Below are 14,027 nucleotides of genomic sequence, written 5' to 3' on the forward strand. Positions count from 1 at the left end.
GCTCCTAGTCTCTGGGCCTCAAGAACCCCTAGTAGCAGTCAACATGTGCATATCTAAAACCTAGTATCCTTGCCCCTTGCAGAGCTAGGCCTCTGCTCGGTGCTGACTCCATGATCTGGGCATCTGCATGCTGCCCTGTCCTGGGCTAGAGCTGGAAGAGCTCCGTCAGATCAGTCCGGAGGTGTGGGTGCCCAGCCCTGCCCTGAACACACTGTGTGGACTTTGACCAGACGCGAACCCCTCCTTTTCTTGGCTTTCCCATCTGTTTACACAATTTTCCGCAGAAGTACATTTGTGAGGTCTGATGAGATAACCGGCACCGAGAGCTTTCCTATGTAATGGAAAACTGGCAATTTTAATTTTCCCTCAAATTATCATACTCTAAAATAAATAGAGAGTCGAGGAGATTCTCCAGCTATTCCTTCTGGCATGCCGCCTCAGCTGAAGAGCGGCTACGAGCTGGCAGACCAGAAGCGAAGAGAGACAGTTCCTGGAGGTAAAACCTGCTAGTTACCAACAACCGAAATTCTGAGAGAGGGTCTTCTGGGGAAGAGCCATTTGTAAAAACACCCTCTTTTTAGAATTGTAAGTTGCTTGCCTCCTGCTAGCTAACTCCTTTCTGTTGGGGAAGGATGTGAAAAGGCTCATTTAATTTCAGCCTCAAACATAATTCTAAGTGATCAGACTTGCTCACCTCACCCGTCAGTCATCAATAGACACATCAGAGACAAAACCTCCATTCCGAGGAGATGGAAAGTAAAAGGACAGGTTTCAAGAAAGCCAGAAGAATTAGCATTATGGATGTGTTTGCCTTAAGTACGCATTTGCAGCCTTTATGAACGGCAACAGGGTTTTTAATCAAATGCTTATGATGTAACCTCCCTGAAATCAGGGAAATTCAGGGATTTGGCAGGCAACTGGGGAAAGAGGCACGCAATACAACGCTACTTCACACCGCACTCGGCTTCGGAGCTAAGCTACTCCAGATGTTTTTCTTTTGTCTTCATTTAATAGTTTCCCTAAATACAGTGTCTTAGTAGCAGCCAAGGCAGCAAAATATACAACATACTAATTAATAGCAAGATGCTTACCTAAGCGATTCTGTCTCTGAGTATGTAATTATATTTTTAGAGCTTTATTTTTTTTTCTTTTACCTTTCTTCTGTCAGATTTTACTAGAGGAATAGGAGAGTATTAGGAACACATAAAATCTTATGTGGCTGTAGCATGATTACACTTACTTAAGCAGTAAGAAATAAGCAATACTGCTTACTCTTAACCATACTGGTTCTAGTGGTTATATCAGTTATGAATTCATAACAAAACCAAGTTGTCCAGGGAGTGAGAACCGCAACTCACAAAGAACAACTATAGGTGTAAAGCTGCTTCTCGCCGTTCCTGATCAGCTTAATTTTAAAAATTAAAAGTCAAATTAGTCCTTGTTGCCTGATCAGAGATTCTTGAAGTTCATATTATCAGCAAAACATGTTCATATTATCAGCAAAACCTGCCCTGCCAATCCCCAGGCCCAGATCAGTCCAACCGTTAACTTTCTCAGCTCCTGCTTCCAGGCAGCTGAGCATGGATAAGGAAAAATCCCATCACTCTGTGTACTGGCACCGCACCAAATCCATGTTCTCCAACATCAGCTGAGCCCTCAGTGCTACTGGCAGTCCTTTCATTTGTCCCCAGTCAGCTCCGTTTCAGATTTCCCCTACAGCTGTTCCGAATTGTCAGTCTAAGTAGCTGCCCTTGTCCATCTATCAGACAAAAGAGAGGTCCTCTCTTTCCCCTCCACCTGCAGTCTGACCCATGGGGGCATCCACCTTTTTCCTCCTTTCCCCCCTAATTTCGTCAGGGAATTAGCCGATCCCCAAAGTTAACACTTGTAGAGAATATTGGATACCGTCTCCTCAGGCACCTTCTGGGCTTCAGTCATTTCCCCTAGCCCCTTCGGGGTCTTTAATCCACTGCTCTCTGTTCTCTGCCTTCCACCCTTTGATCTACAAATTTGCTCAACGTCTTCCTTATCACCACACACACTTGCGCGCACATACGCACGGGCACACATCCCCACTCACAACGTTTTAATCATTTCAGCCTTTCACTCATGCTGCAAATTGCCTTGTATAGCAATTATCTGTTTACATGACAGTTTTCAACTGGTCCAGCGGTTTTTAATCATTGTTGTGTCACAGATTCCTTTGAGAATCTGATTAAAGCAATGGACCTTTTCCCTGAAGACACGCACACCCTCCCACACACACCCTCACAACTTGTACATGCAATTCCAGGTCATTCACTGACCCACACGGGGGATATTTTTACTACCACTCGTTGACACTTCCAGTTCTACTCGTCTCCCAGGCATGCTGGAGAACCACACTTCCTCCCTAACTTGAGATTAGTCACTGCTTTGGCCAATGAAATGCAAGTGGAAGCAATGTGTGCTAAGCTCTAAGAGGTTGTACTGGATATGCCATGCTTTCTTTTTCTCTGCCACCGTAACCGCTGTGTTCCAGGCAAAGACTGCTCGGTCAGCAAGGGTGAGGAGTGAGGAGCACACAGAGCAGAGCACTTGGCCGGCTGCAATGGACGGACAGAGTGAGTGAGAAATAAATCTAGTTGTTTGGAGTGGCTGCGACTGGGGACGGTGGGTTACTGTAGCACAAGCCGGGCTCTCCTGCTTGACAGTGGGGCATTCTCCATTAGATAGGAAATCACCTAAGTCTGAAAGATCCTTTCTAGTGGAACTTAAGCTACCCTCCTTCCTGTTCCTAACCAATGAGCTCCTCTCGCTGCATATTTCTGCACTCCTAGTTCTGCCTACCTGCAACACTCTTTCCCTGATTCTTCCCAGGGCTCCTCATCCTTCAGACCTCAGGTTAGACGTTGCTCCTCAGAGAGCTTCTTTTTGGCCTCCTTCCCATCCCCTCCAGCCCATTACCATCATCCGCATCACCCATTTCTGTCTTTCACGGAGCACATCACAGCCTGTAATGATCTTATCTATTATCTGTCCCTCAGGTTCTGAATTCACAACAACTGTATTCTTGCTATCAACAATGATTCATGAATAACTAATGCCAAGCTAATTTAGCCCCACATGAACTTAAGGGAATACATTCAAAATATGGACTGCTTTCATTTGTTTCATATAATGATAAAATTAGTATCATGAATGTTCAACTCCTACTTTACACTTTCTTAAACTATGTTAATAGAAGAAAAACTCGAGCTAAAAATATTGGACAGACATCCAAATGTTTGGATGCACATCAAGAACGAACCACTGAACCTTGGTATTCACCCAGTCACCATTAAGAGGTCAGCTTGACATTTTGGGCTCTTTTCAGATAGCTGTGGCCAACAACACTAACAACCTTTGGTCCCAACCCAGTTAAATAGTAGTTTTTGTAATTCATTGGCATACGTTTTTTTGTTTTGTTTGCCCTTTTATTTTCTCTTTTGCTCAGGACCTGCACCAAATGATCTTACTGCACAGTGATAATAAGAATTAGTCCTTAGGTTTCAGAAAGTATCAAGTGGCTAAACCTTTGTTATGCATCCAGAGATATAGGTAGAATATCTTGTCACAGAGTAAATAATTCATCCTTGTTCAATGAATTAATGAAAACATTTAGTATGAAATTACAAAGTATTTGTTTTACTTGCCTTTATTATATATAACTAATGATACAACTATTCTAATTCTAAAAACCAAAATTTTAGCCTTGTTTCGCCTGCATACAAAACATGTTTAAAAATGTTAGCAATGCAAAATTTAGTTAATATGTAATTTTTCTATTTTCATTGTCTTTATAAAATGTGTTACAATCTTAACATTTGATAAGAGATTTAGAAGTTGCAAAGCTATCTTTCCAGCATACAACAGACTCTGAAAAATAGTCATTAGAAATCTACATCTTGTCAGATCTCAATTTCATAAGCAAAAATTTTGTGAACCTTCTGAATTAATTGTCTGAATAAGATAAATTTAGTCCTCATGAGAACAACTGAACAAAATGTTTTACAATTGCTAAGAAATAAGCCTGGTTTAGAAACAAAAATAAACTTAGTTTAATTTCGTTTTTTTTCCATAAACTATTTTATGTTTTCTTTGAATTTTCCATGTGGCAGTGTGCATTGCAAAATAGTATCCCTTAAAACATAGAGCATATCCATTACCCTATCTCTTATGTAACATGTAACTGGCATGTGACAGCTACATTTTTCTATTTATATTTTATAAAAATCCACATGGGGAAGTTAAAAATAACGTGAGTTTTTTTTGTTTTTTGTTTTTTTTTAGATGAGGCTGAATATCTCTGTTCTCTAAATTGTTTCCTATCAACTAATTTTTAAGAGGAGATTATCATCTGCCACTCCATTTTAAGTGAATATGGGTAATCAGATGGGGCTCACTGTCTTTAAAATGGGACATGCATCAAATCAAACGTGTTTGCACACAATTTTGAACACATAAAAAGATATGTTTTTTTAATTGTTTTGCAAACAAGGCTGGTCCTTTCTCAATTCCTCATCCCTACACACACCCTTTTAAAAAAATTTACAAAAGCTTCTTTTTTGTTCTACTGGGGCATTTCAATCAAACACATAAATTCCACAGAAATAGTTGCTATAGAAATGCAAAGGGGATAAACAAGAATGAATTATGCAATCAAAAATTGCAACTGAAGTAGGGCAGTAGCAAGGTTTATGTTTAATAATGCTGACTGTATTTATTCTTGACTTTATATATACTCCAAATTGAATGTTCTGAGTCCTAAATTGGAAGGTCCTTTACTACTCAAAATAACACATCTTAATGAAAATATTTTAGCAGGCATTCCAGATTAGGAAATCTGTACATGCCAAGCCAAAAATAGTTAAATTTAATGAATAATGAATTCAAATGATGCCAATTACTTTCCTTTATTTCACACAAAATGGTCTTTATATGAAATGAAAGAGGTTTCCTACACGAGTTTTGCAGACACCTTGGCTCTGAAGAATAAAATGCTTCTTCAGGTTTCTACATGTCTTTCATTTATTTTGCTAAGGAGCTTATTTTGAAATAGTGCTCTATAACAGCACTTAAGGTTTTCCATTAGGTTTATTGGAGAAAAAAATCGTAAGTTAAATCTCCTAAAAAAACACATTTGTCTCTGTTTTTGACTTGTTTAGGGATTATACTTTAAATGCTGAATTACTAACAAGGCATCTGATAAATGTGACTGTGGCTATTCTAGCCTTTGATCTTGCTAATTAAGTTTTATAAAACTTTAGAGAGAAAAAGTTCTATCAGTCATCTTATTTAGACGTAGTTTTAGGAAAAAAGTTTACTTCAGCAGACTGATACAACCTGTGTTCTAAAACCAAAATAATCCTATTAAAAATGTATAACAGTGACACACCCATTCGTGTTACAAAATTTAACTCCTAGTTACCAATAAAATCAATACAATCAGCTTAAGAAAAAGAAAGCATGGGAGGGGAATCATCTCAGAAAATATAGAAAATTCACCTACACCTTTCTCTCTGAAAATATTAACCTTTACAGTTTCTGTAAGCCTTCCTGTTTTATACTGCTTTAGCAACATGATAATCAAAATTATATCTGAATCAGCATCTTACTTAAGTGCACTTTTCAGAACCTGTTTGGAAGAGTGGAGGAGCATGGGTCGTGGTCTTGGATAGGCCAAGAGTTCAAAGCCAAGCTCCAACATGTACCGTGGACCTTGGTCAAGATTTAACACCTTCAGTCTGTTTATTCATCCATAAAATCATAAGGCATTTATCCTACAATGATCTGAATTTTACATCAAAGCTCCATTAAAATTATGCTGATGGTCACCAATACCCTCTTAAGTTTAAAATCTTTTTTAGCTCTTATTAGATCTCTTTGCAATATTTGACTCTACCATTTAATAATTCTTTGAACTGTTTTTCTTCAAAATGGCTTATCCTTTTGCTGCCATTTTTCTTCCTTTCTGGGGGTTTATCCTTTCTAGGAGTATTCTCTTTTATGCATTCTACTCTGTTAATTAGATGACCTCTGTACTCTTCTCCCTCTCAGTAGTCTTCCCAGCAAATTCCATCCACCACTGCTCCTTCCCATGGCTTCAACCATCATCATACCCTGATGATTGTCTTATCATTGTCATAAATGATTATCACTTATACCCTGATGTGCCTCCTTTTAAGACCTCTGTCCCGGGCTCTCAGCCTCCATATTACTACTGTCTATTGGGCAACTTCACTGGATTGTTCTATTGGTACCATTCAAAACTTCCACCCACTTAGACGCAGAGAGCTAGGACTCATCCCATAGTCCTTGCTCTCCCTTCTCCTCACATCCCCTCAGTCTCCAGAAGCTTACTGAGTCTACCTCTTCACTGTGTATTCTGATTCTGCCACTGCCTCAGTTTATTTTCTCATGTTTAGATCAATGGAACAGCCTCTACTTTCTTCAGAGTAGTCTAAATGCTATAACAGAGAACATTCGTAACAAGTGTGGTAATAAAAATCTCTGGCTTAGCACAATAAAGTTTTTTTTCCTTGCTCATGTCACAATCCAGTTCAAGGTATAAGGGAAGATTCTACTCCATTTGGGTAACCAGGCTTCCTCCATCCAGTGGTCATACCACCTCCTTACGGCTTGGAGTCCCGGCTCAGACCTTAGTACCTGGCAGGCAGGTAAGGGAGAGAGTGGTGTTTGTTATGAGCCTAGTCTATGTACAATGGTGGATCATGGACAGAATAAATGCAATTAGAACTTCCATTCCAAAAGGGGAATAATGGGAGATACACTGTTCACTGATCTATTGCAATTCTGAAATCCTGCTTGACAGGTCTTATTAAAGCCCCTACCCTGGGGAGAAGGTGAGTTATTTAATTAAACTTTAATTCTGCTACTTGGGAATAATTCTCTTTTCCTCTTTCCTCCTTGGACTCAGCTTTTAGGAGTTCTTATTGTCTATTTACTCCCTTTGGTCACAGCTGAAATGAGTGTTACCAAAAGTCTGAGAACCAAAATGTGATTTTACAGCTCAGCCAATGAGTTGTTTAGTCTGATATTTTGGATTTCTTGACAATACAATTTCCATCAAAAACATACTAGGCTTCCATTGTATTCGCTTCCCATCTGTAATTCTCAGGTCTTTCTCTTCCCTCCCTCTCCTTAACTACTTTTATTATGGTTTCATATCAGAAGACTTCACTCTTAGTCTGATCTTTGACCTAAAACTAGGTCATGCTATCCAACTAAAAAGTTTGGGGCACCTGGGTGGCTCAGTCGTTAAGTATCTGCCTTCAGCTCAGGTCATGATCCCAGGGTCCTGGGATCGAGCCCCACATCAGGCTCCCTACTCTGCGGGAAGCCTACTTCTCACTCTCCCACTCCCCCTGCTTGTGTTCCCTCTCTCGCTGTCTCTCTCTCTCTGTCAAATAAAATCTTTAAAAAAAAAAAAAAAAGTTTTACTGGACTTTCATGGCTCCATTTGGGATCTGAAGGCAGTTGGCTTCCCAACCACTTTTTATCCCAAGTCTTTGGGCTCTCTACTGTTTTCTGGCCAGCGTGAAAACTGGCCAACTCTGTCTGAGCACATCTCTTTTTTGAAACACCTTACCAAAGGAAACCAACACATGGATTCTTTTTAAAACATCCCCTAAAACAATGGTTCTCAAAGTATGGTCTGCACACACCTAGGAATCCCAAAGATTCTTTTAGTGGATCCACAAGGTCAAAACTACTTTCGTGAAAACACTAGGAGGTTATTTGCCTTTTTCACGGTGTTGACAACACTTGCACTGATGCCACAACCAGCAGTGGTGGGTAAAATCGCTGGTGCCTTAGCACAAACCAAGGCGCTTTCACCAAACTGCATCACTGTATCATTGCACTTTGTGTCCTATTTGTCACCATATACTTACTGCTTAAAAAAAAAAAAAAAAAAAGCCACTTCCGCTTAAGAATGCCCTTGCTGAAACAGGAAAAAATATTCACTTTATTAGATCTCAACTGTCGAGTACGAGTCTTTTCAATATCCTGTGGGATCAAAAGGAAAGAACACGTAAAGCACTTCTGCTACATACCAAAATACAATGGTCATCTTGAGGAAAAGCAATATGTGATTGTTTGAGTTGCAAACTGAACTCATCTCTTTTTCATGGAACACCATTTTTACTTGAGAGAACAAGTGATAAACAAAATATGGTTATTCAGACTTGGGTATTTGGCAGTCATTTTCTTGAAAATAAATGAAGTGAGCCTGTCACTTGAAGGCGAACAACCTGACAGTACTTGTTGCCAATGATAAAACTCAAGCTTTCAAGTAAAAATTAGAATTTTGGAAAAATCGTATCTGACACCATGCGCCTGACAGCTTCTGAATCTTTAAAGACTTTTCTGAAGAGATCAGCACTGATATTAACAAATGTGATTTTTAGAAATATTATGTAATGAAGTGTGCCAATGGTGTAAATCAATGAAACAATATTTTCTAAGTAACCGATGTAAGATATTACAAAATCATGCATAGGTAAAAGATCCCTTTGAAGTGCAAGTAAACCAATAGATTTTAATGTAATAGTGTGTGAAAAGTTCCTCGATATGGTTTCAGATTCCACGTTGCAATCAACTTAAATTATCACTAGTTGAATTATTATATAGTGTCAAAAACTATTCACATTTATCTGGAAAGGTTATTAAAATACTCCTTCAGAAGGAGATTGGCCTTCTCACAAGAAATACCTACACATCTGTGTCAGGCCAGACTTCCCTCATATATTTCAACAACATATCATAACAGAGCAAATGAAGGCGGCAAAGAGAATCTCTATGCCTATTAAACTAGATAGTATAGAGTTTGGCAAAAAAATGTGAAATATTGCCATCCTTTAATAAATTGCTTTTGAAAATACAATAACGATATATTGCTTATGTTAACAAAATGGATTTATGATTATTTTCAGTTCATTAGTATCTTTAACTTCCCAGTTTTGATATTTAATATGGTAATTTTTGCTAAATATAACCCATAAACAAAAGCTTTTTGTGATCCTCAGTAGTTTTTAAAAAGATAAATGAGCCCCAAGAAGAAAGTTTTTGAGAATCACTGTCCTAGAGAAAGGATCAGCAAACAATGGCCCAGAGGTAAAATCCAGCTGTTTTGCCTGTTTTGTAAATGAAGTTTTATTGAAACATAGCCATATCCATTTTGCTTACATATTGTCATGGCTGCTTTCACGCTATAATTAGCAGAGTTGAATACTTGTAACGAAGATGATATTGCTCTCAAAGCCCAAAATATTTACTATTTGGACCTTTACAGAAAACCAATTGCTGATCTCTGCCTTGAGCTTTGGTTCTCAAGCTTGGCTGCATATCAGAACTACCTGGAAAATGGTGAAAATAATACTAATGACCTTCCCCTTCTCCAACACATATACACACATTAAGTCAGAATCTCTGGGAGTAGGAATGGAGCGTGGATAGTTTGTACAATTCTCCAAGTGATTCTAATACGTAGCCAGGGCTAAGAATCCCTGTCCTAAAGCTGTAAGATTTTTAAGCATAAATCATGCCTTCTGGGTTTCCAGACAACAACATCCAAGGTTTTTCCCGCTCATGACATGGGTTACCATATCTGAAGCTCCTAATATCAGGGTCCTCACTGCCCACTGGCCAACACCAAATTAGTGCCCCTGATTTGTTGTTACAGCAGCACCCCACTGGCAGGTATAAATTTCAAAATCAGTCAGGATAGCCTATCTGCTGTAGCAAACACTTCTCAAATTCCAGAGACTAACACACATCGCTTCTAGGCCTTTTGGCTAAGATCAAGTGTAGAGACTAACACAATAAAGGTTTATTTCTCATGCAAATCATGATGCAATGTGCTTTGGTAGGGGTCTCTGCTCCACAAAGGAATCCAGCTGCTTCTAGCTAGAGACTCTACCATTCCTCAGGGCCTTAGAGTACATTGCTAGATCCCCCTACCAAAGCCAGGTGAGGAGAAAGAGCACGGAGGATTGAGTGATAGGTGTTTTATGGGCCAGGCCTGGAGAAGGCACACATGACTCCTCTTGGCCAGAACTTAGTCTTCCTGGTCACAACTAAGTGCAAAGAAGGTGCAAAACATAGCCAACCTTTCTGCCAAAGAGGATAAGCAAAATAGTTGCGGTGAACTAGCTCATCCCTGTCGCAATCACCCTCCTTACCAGTCTTACATTCTAGTGCTAAGAAGTACCTTCAGGCCCCTTGTGATAGGTAGAATGGCCTCTAGACTCCCTCCTTTATTTTTTACTGCAGACAATTTAGCACTTAGTTCACTGACTTGCATCTGCCCCTTTCCCTGCTTTTAACAGATTTGGAGGGAAATTCCTAGCAAATTTACTTTCAAAAAAGGCTGAGAGTTTGTTTGTTTCCATCCTCATTCATTCATTCTCTGAAAATAAGTTCATCATGACACATACTTCACCAGAACTTAATTCTGTGGGAAGATTGGTAGTACCACAAAAAACCAGACAAGCTTCTAAACCTCTTTTGCAGTATCTTTCCCAGGATGGATCTTCTATCCATTTCGAAGAGCATCTTTCCTGAAGAAATGCAAAACAGGAAGGAACTCTGAGAAGCCTACATAATGACAGTCATACTGAATAGAACTACCACAAAACTTACATTCTGCATGTTCCTCTTTCAGTGAATTTCTCCAGTTTACTAGAAATTCATGAAGGTGTATAGTACCTATAATTTCAACACATACCTGCAGCAGATAACCCGTCAATGGGCTGTTTGTACGAATTCTTTCATTTGGATGGATTTATTTCATCTGCCTATATAAGAACTGGAAAAAAAAACTCAGACTTTTACAAACATTTGAGTGTAGAATATCAAACTTATATTGTGAAACTATTTTGTTGTAGTTTAGGGTTAAGTTTTTCTTGAAAAAGACACTGGTGTGCTTCATGCACTGACACATTTTCCTGGTAGAGTCAAGCACTCCTTGCAAGATTCACATTCTATTTAATTAAGTGGACAAGGATCTTCCTCATCGATTATTCAATTTCCTTGCATCTGGATATTTTATGTTTGCCACAATGAACATTAATATATTTTACTCAGTAATGTATCTGTAATATACGAATTGTGACCTGCTAAATGATTTACCGTTTATAGAGAGTATTTTGATAAATTACTGTCACTATGACAGAGCGATTCTGCAGAGCCAAATTCTAATAGACTTTCAACCATTTCTTGAACTATTTTGCACCTACTATATGTAAAGAGAGAGAGAGAGATAAGAAATACCTGTGGAATAATTATCAGTTGGTGGATTGAGTCAAATTTATTCTGACCATAGACACATAATATTTAGTATGAGCCCTAAATGTCAATACATCAAGTTTCCCTGAACCTTTTTCCTTATCTTTTATTAAGACCTCTCATTCAGAATCTAGCAAACATTGAATTCCTACTGGCCCCTGTGGTTTAGTTTTCTTGCACACTAAGTATTAATAGTAATTAGCTATTGTCCTCATCCTCACCTCTCAACACATTATCAGTTTTCCAGCGGGCATTGATTCTGTACTATGGGCTCTAACCCGCTAACCACAGTGGTACAAAGTAACCAGGGAATTATCCCCCTAGGAGGACAAGAGGTCTTTCTACCCCTTAGTCAGTGATCATTAAAACCAACCAATACATTGTTAAGCTTAACAAATCACAATGGCTGTAGGGACCCATTGGGACTTCACCATTGAAATTGCAATGGTGGAGTCACAATTATCCAGCAATTAGGTTGCTGTATTCACCTCTCAACAATCAAGTCTACAAAAATGTACACACTTCTTTCTGTTGAACTTAATCTGGAAGGTTTATAAAGCCTTCATTTTTATGTAGGTTTCTGAAACCAAGGAAGCAATTGCATCTGAATGAAGTAATGACAAATTTTATGAAGCAGAAAAAAACAATTTTTCCACCTAACATAAGCCTTATTTAAAAAAAAAATGGGGTATTTCCAAGTTATATTTCCAAATGGAATATGCTCTGAGCCATCATAAAAATTTGGCTGCCAGAAAAGTATCTAGTTTAGTAAATATGAACATGGATACCTAATGTTTTAGGAATGCTTTCAAATATAGCTAACAAACAGCCTAACTAGAATGGCTTTTTTTCTTAAATTAGGGAGTATTTTTCCCCCCACAGTGAGAAATCCAATTACTAATGCTAGATTGGTTCAGCAGATCAGTCATGCCAAAGACTGAGATTTCCTTGACCTTCCTTCATTATTACAAAAAGACTGCTGCAGCTTCTATAAATATATTCTCTTTCCACCAAGCAGGAGGATGGGACAGCAAGAAGGGATGGTGCCAAGATCTGTTTTAACAGGTAACATCCTATTTTAACAGAAAGCTCCCGGAACGTGTTTGTATCTCTTTGGCCAGAATTTTGTCCCAGAGTCGCTGCTGGCCTAAAAGTGGCAAGAGAGAAGATAACCGAGACAAAAAGAAAAGCAGCTTCTGATATTCAGAAATTGGCCTAACACTTACAGCTAGGCCTTCACGTTGTTAAGAGCTAGTGCTGCACTCACAAAAGGCTTTGGTATTCTATGGTTTCATTCGAGTATATATAAACAAGCTCCCAAATCACTATCAGTGACTGTGACAAAGAAAGACAAGACTATTCCATAACTTCTTTAAGCACAGAAACAAGGCCATTGTGCAAACCACAGAAATACCGGACATCCCCATGTACCGGCTAATATGGGAACCTGATGCTCCTTTCCTAACTATGACTTTAGCCTCACTTTACTTTTCCCACCTTATACACAAGATTTTTTAAGATGTCCAATCTTAGGGGCACTGGGTGGCTAAGGATAAGTGGCCAACTCTTGATTTCAGCTCAGGTCATGATCTCAGGGTCCTCAGATTGAGCTCCATATCGTACTCTGCACTCAGTGTGGAGTCTGCTTCTCTCCTTCTTCCTCTCCCTCTGCCCCTCCCCACGCTCTGTCTCTTTCTCTCTTTCAAATAAATCTTTTTTAAAAAAATGTCCAATCATAGAATTATCCCCAAGTACTGGTAACATCCAAATGAGGGCAAAGCCATTTCCTTAAGCCATCCCCCCAAATCATCTCATGTTAGTCTTGATCCTATGATAATCCTTTCAAAAACTTCTACTGAAATGCCCCACATTTCCCAACGAAGGTCTCCCTTCCTTGCACCCAAGAATAAATCCAGCTTGTCCAGTCATTGGTGTATTCCTGGTAGTCTTTCCCTGGACAGCACTGAAAGAAGATTGGGTCAACCATACAAGTGTATTCACCACACCTTTGTTTCATTCTAGTATATTTTCAATTAAAATACTATACCTTGATATGCTGTGCTTCAAGATCCTTAATTAAGAAAGGGAGCTGGGATACAGTGAACTGAGCATAGGATGAATAATCAAGAGATAAGGATTCTAGTCTGTTCTGTCCAGTTAATTATTTAAGTGACTCCAGGTAAGTCATTAGAGGACAGGAAAGGAACTGACCTCACAATAGTCTAGTGAACCAGTTAACATTAACCATGTTTGAGAGATGGCAAAACCGACGTTCCAAGAGGTAGAGTACATTTTCTTATTTACTTTTGGTAAGTGACCGAACTAGGATTTGAACATGGGTTCTAAACTCTAAAGTCTAGAGGTTCTCCATGACACCAAGTTGTCTCACTAAGTTTTACCTTCTTCCTCTGTGAACCAACCAAATTGTTGAACTAGAACTTTAAAGGCCCTTTCCATTCAACATTCTAGGACTTTGAGTGATGAATCATAATATTTACATTTACTCTTTTTTAATCCCACCTGATCTGTAGGTGAAAGGTACAGGAATAATGTGCGTTGATGTAGGTTTATGGAGTTTTTAATTTAAGCAAGCCCTTTTCTAAAGGGCGTAAACCATAAATTTGATCTACCATTTGAACTTCCGAGTCGAATCAATTTTCAGTTCCTTGTAAGTTAAAATAGGACCATTTCACTTAAGG

Source organism: Halichoerus grypus, chromosome 3, assembly GCF_964656455.1.
Source record: "Halichoerus grypus chromosome 3, mHalGry1.hap1.1, whole genome shotgun sequence".
Taxonomy (NCBI): Eukaryota; Metazoa; Chordata; class Mammalia; order Carnivora; family Phocidae; genus Halichoerus; species Halichoerus grypus.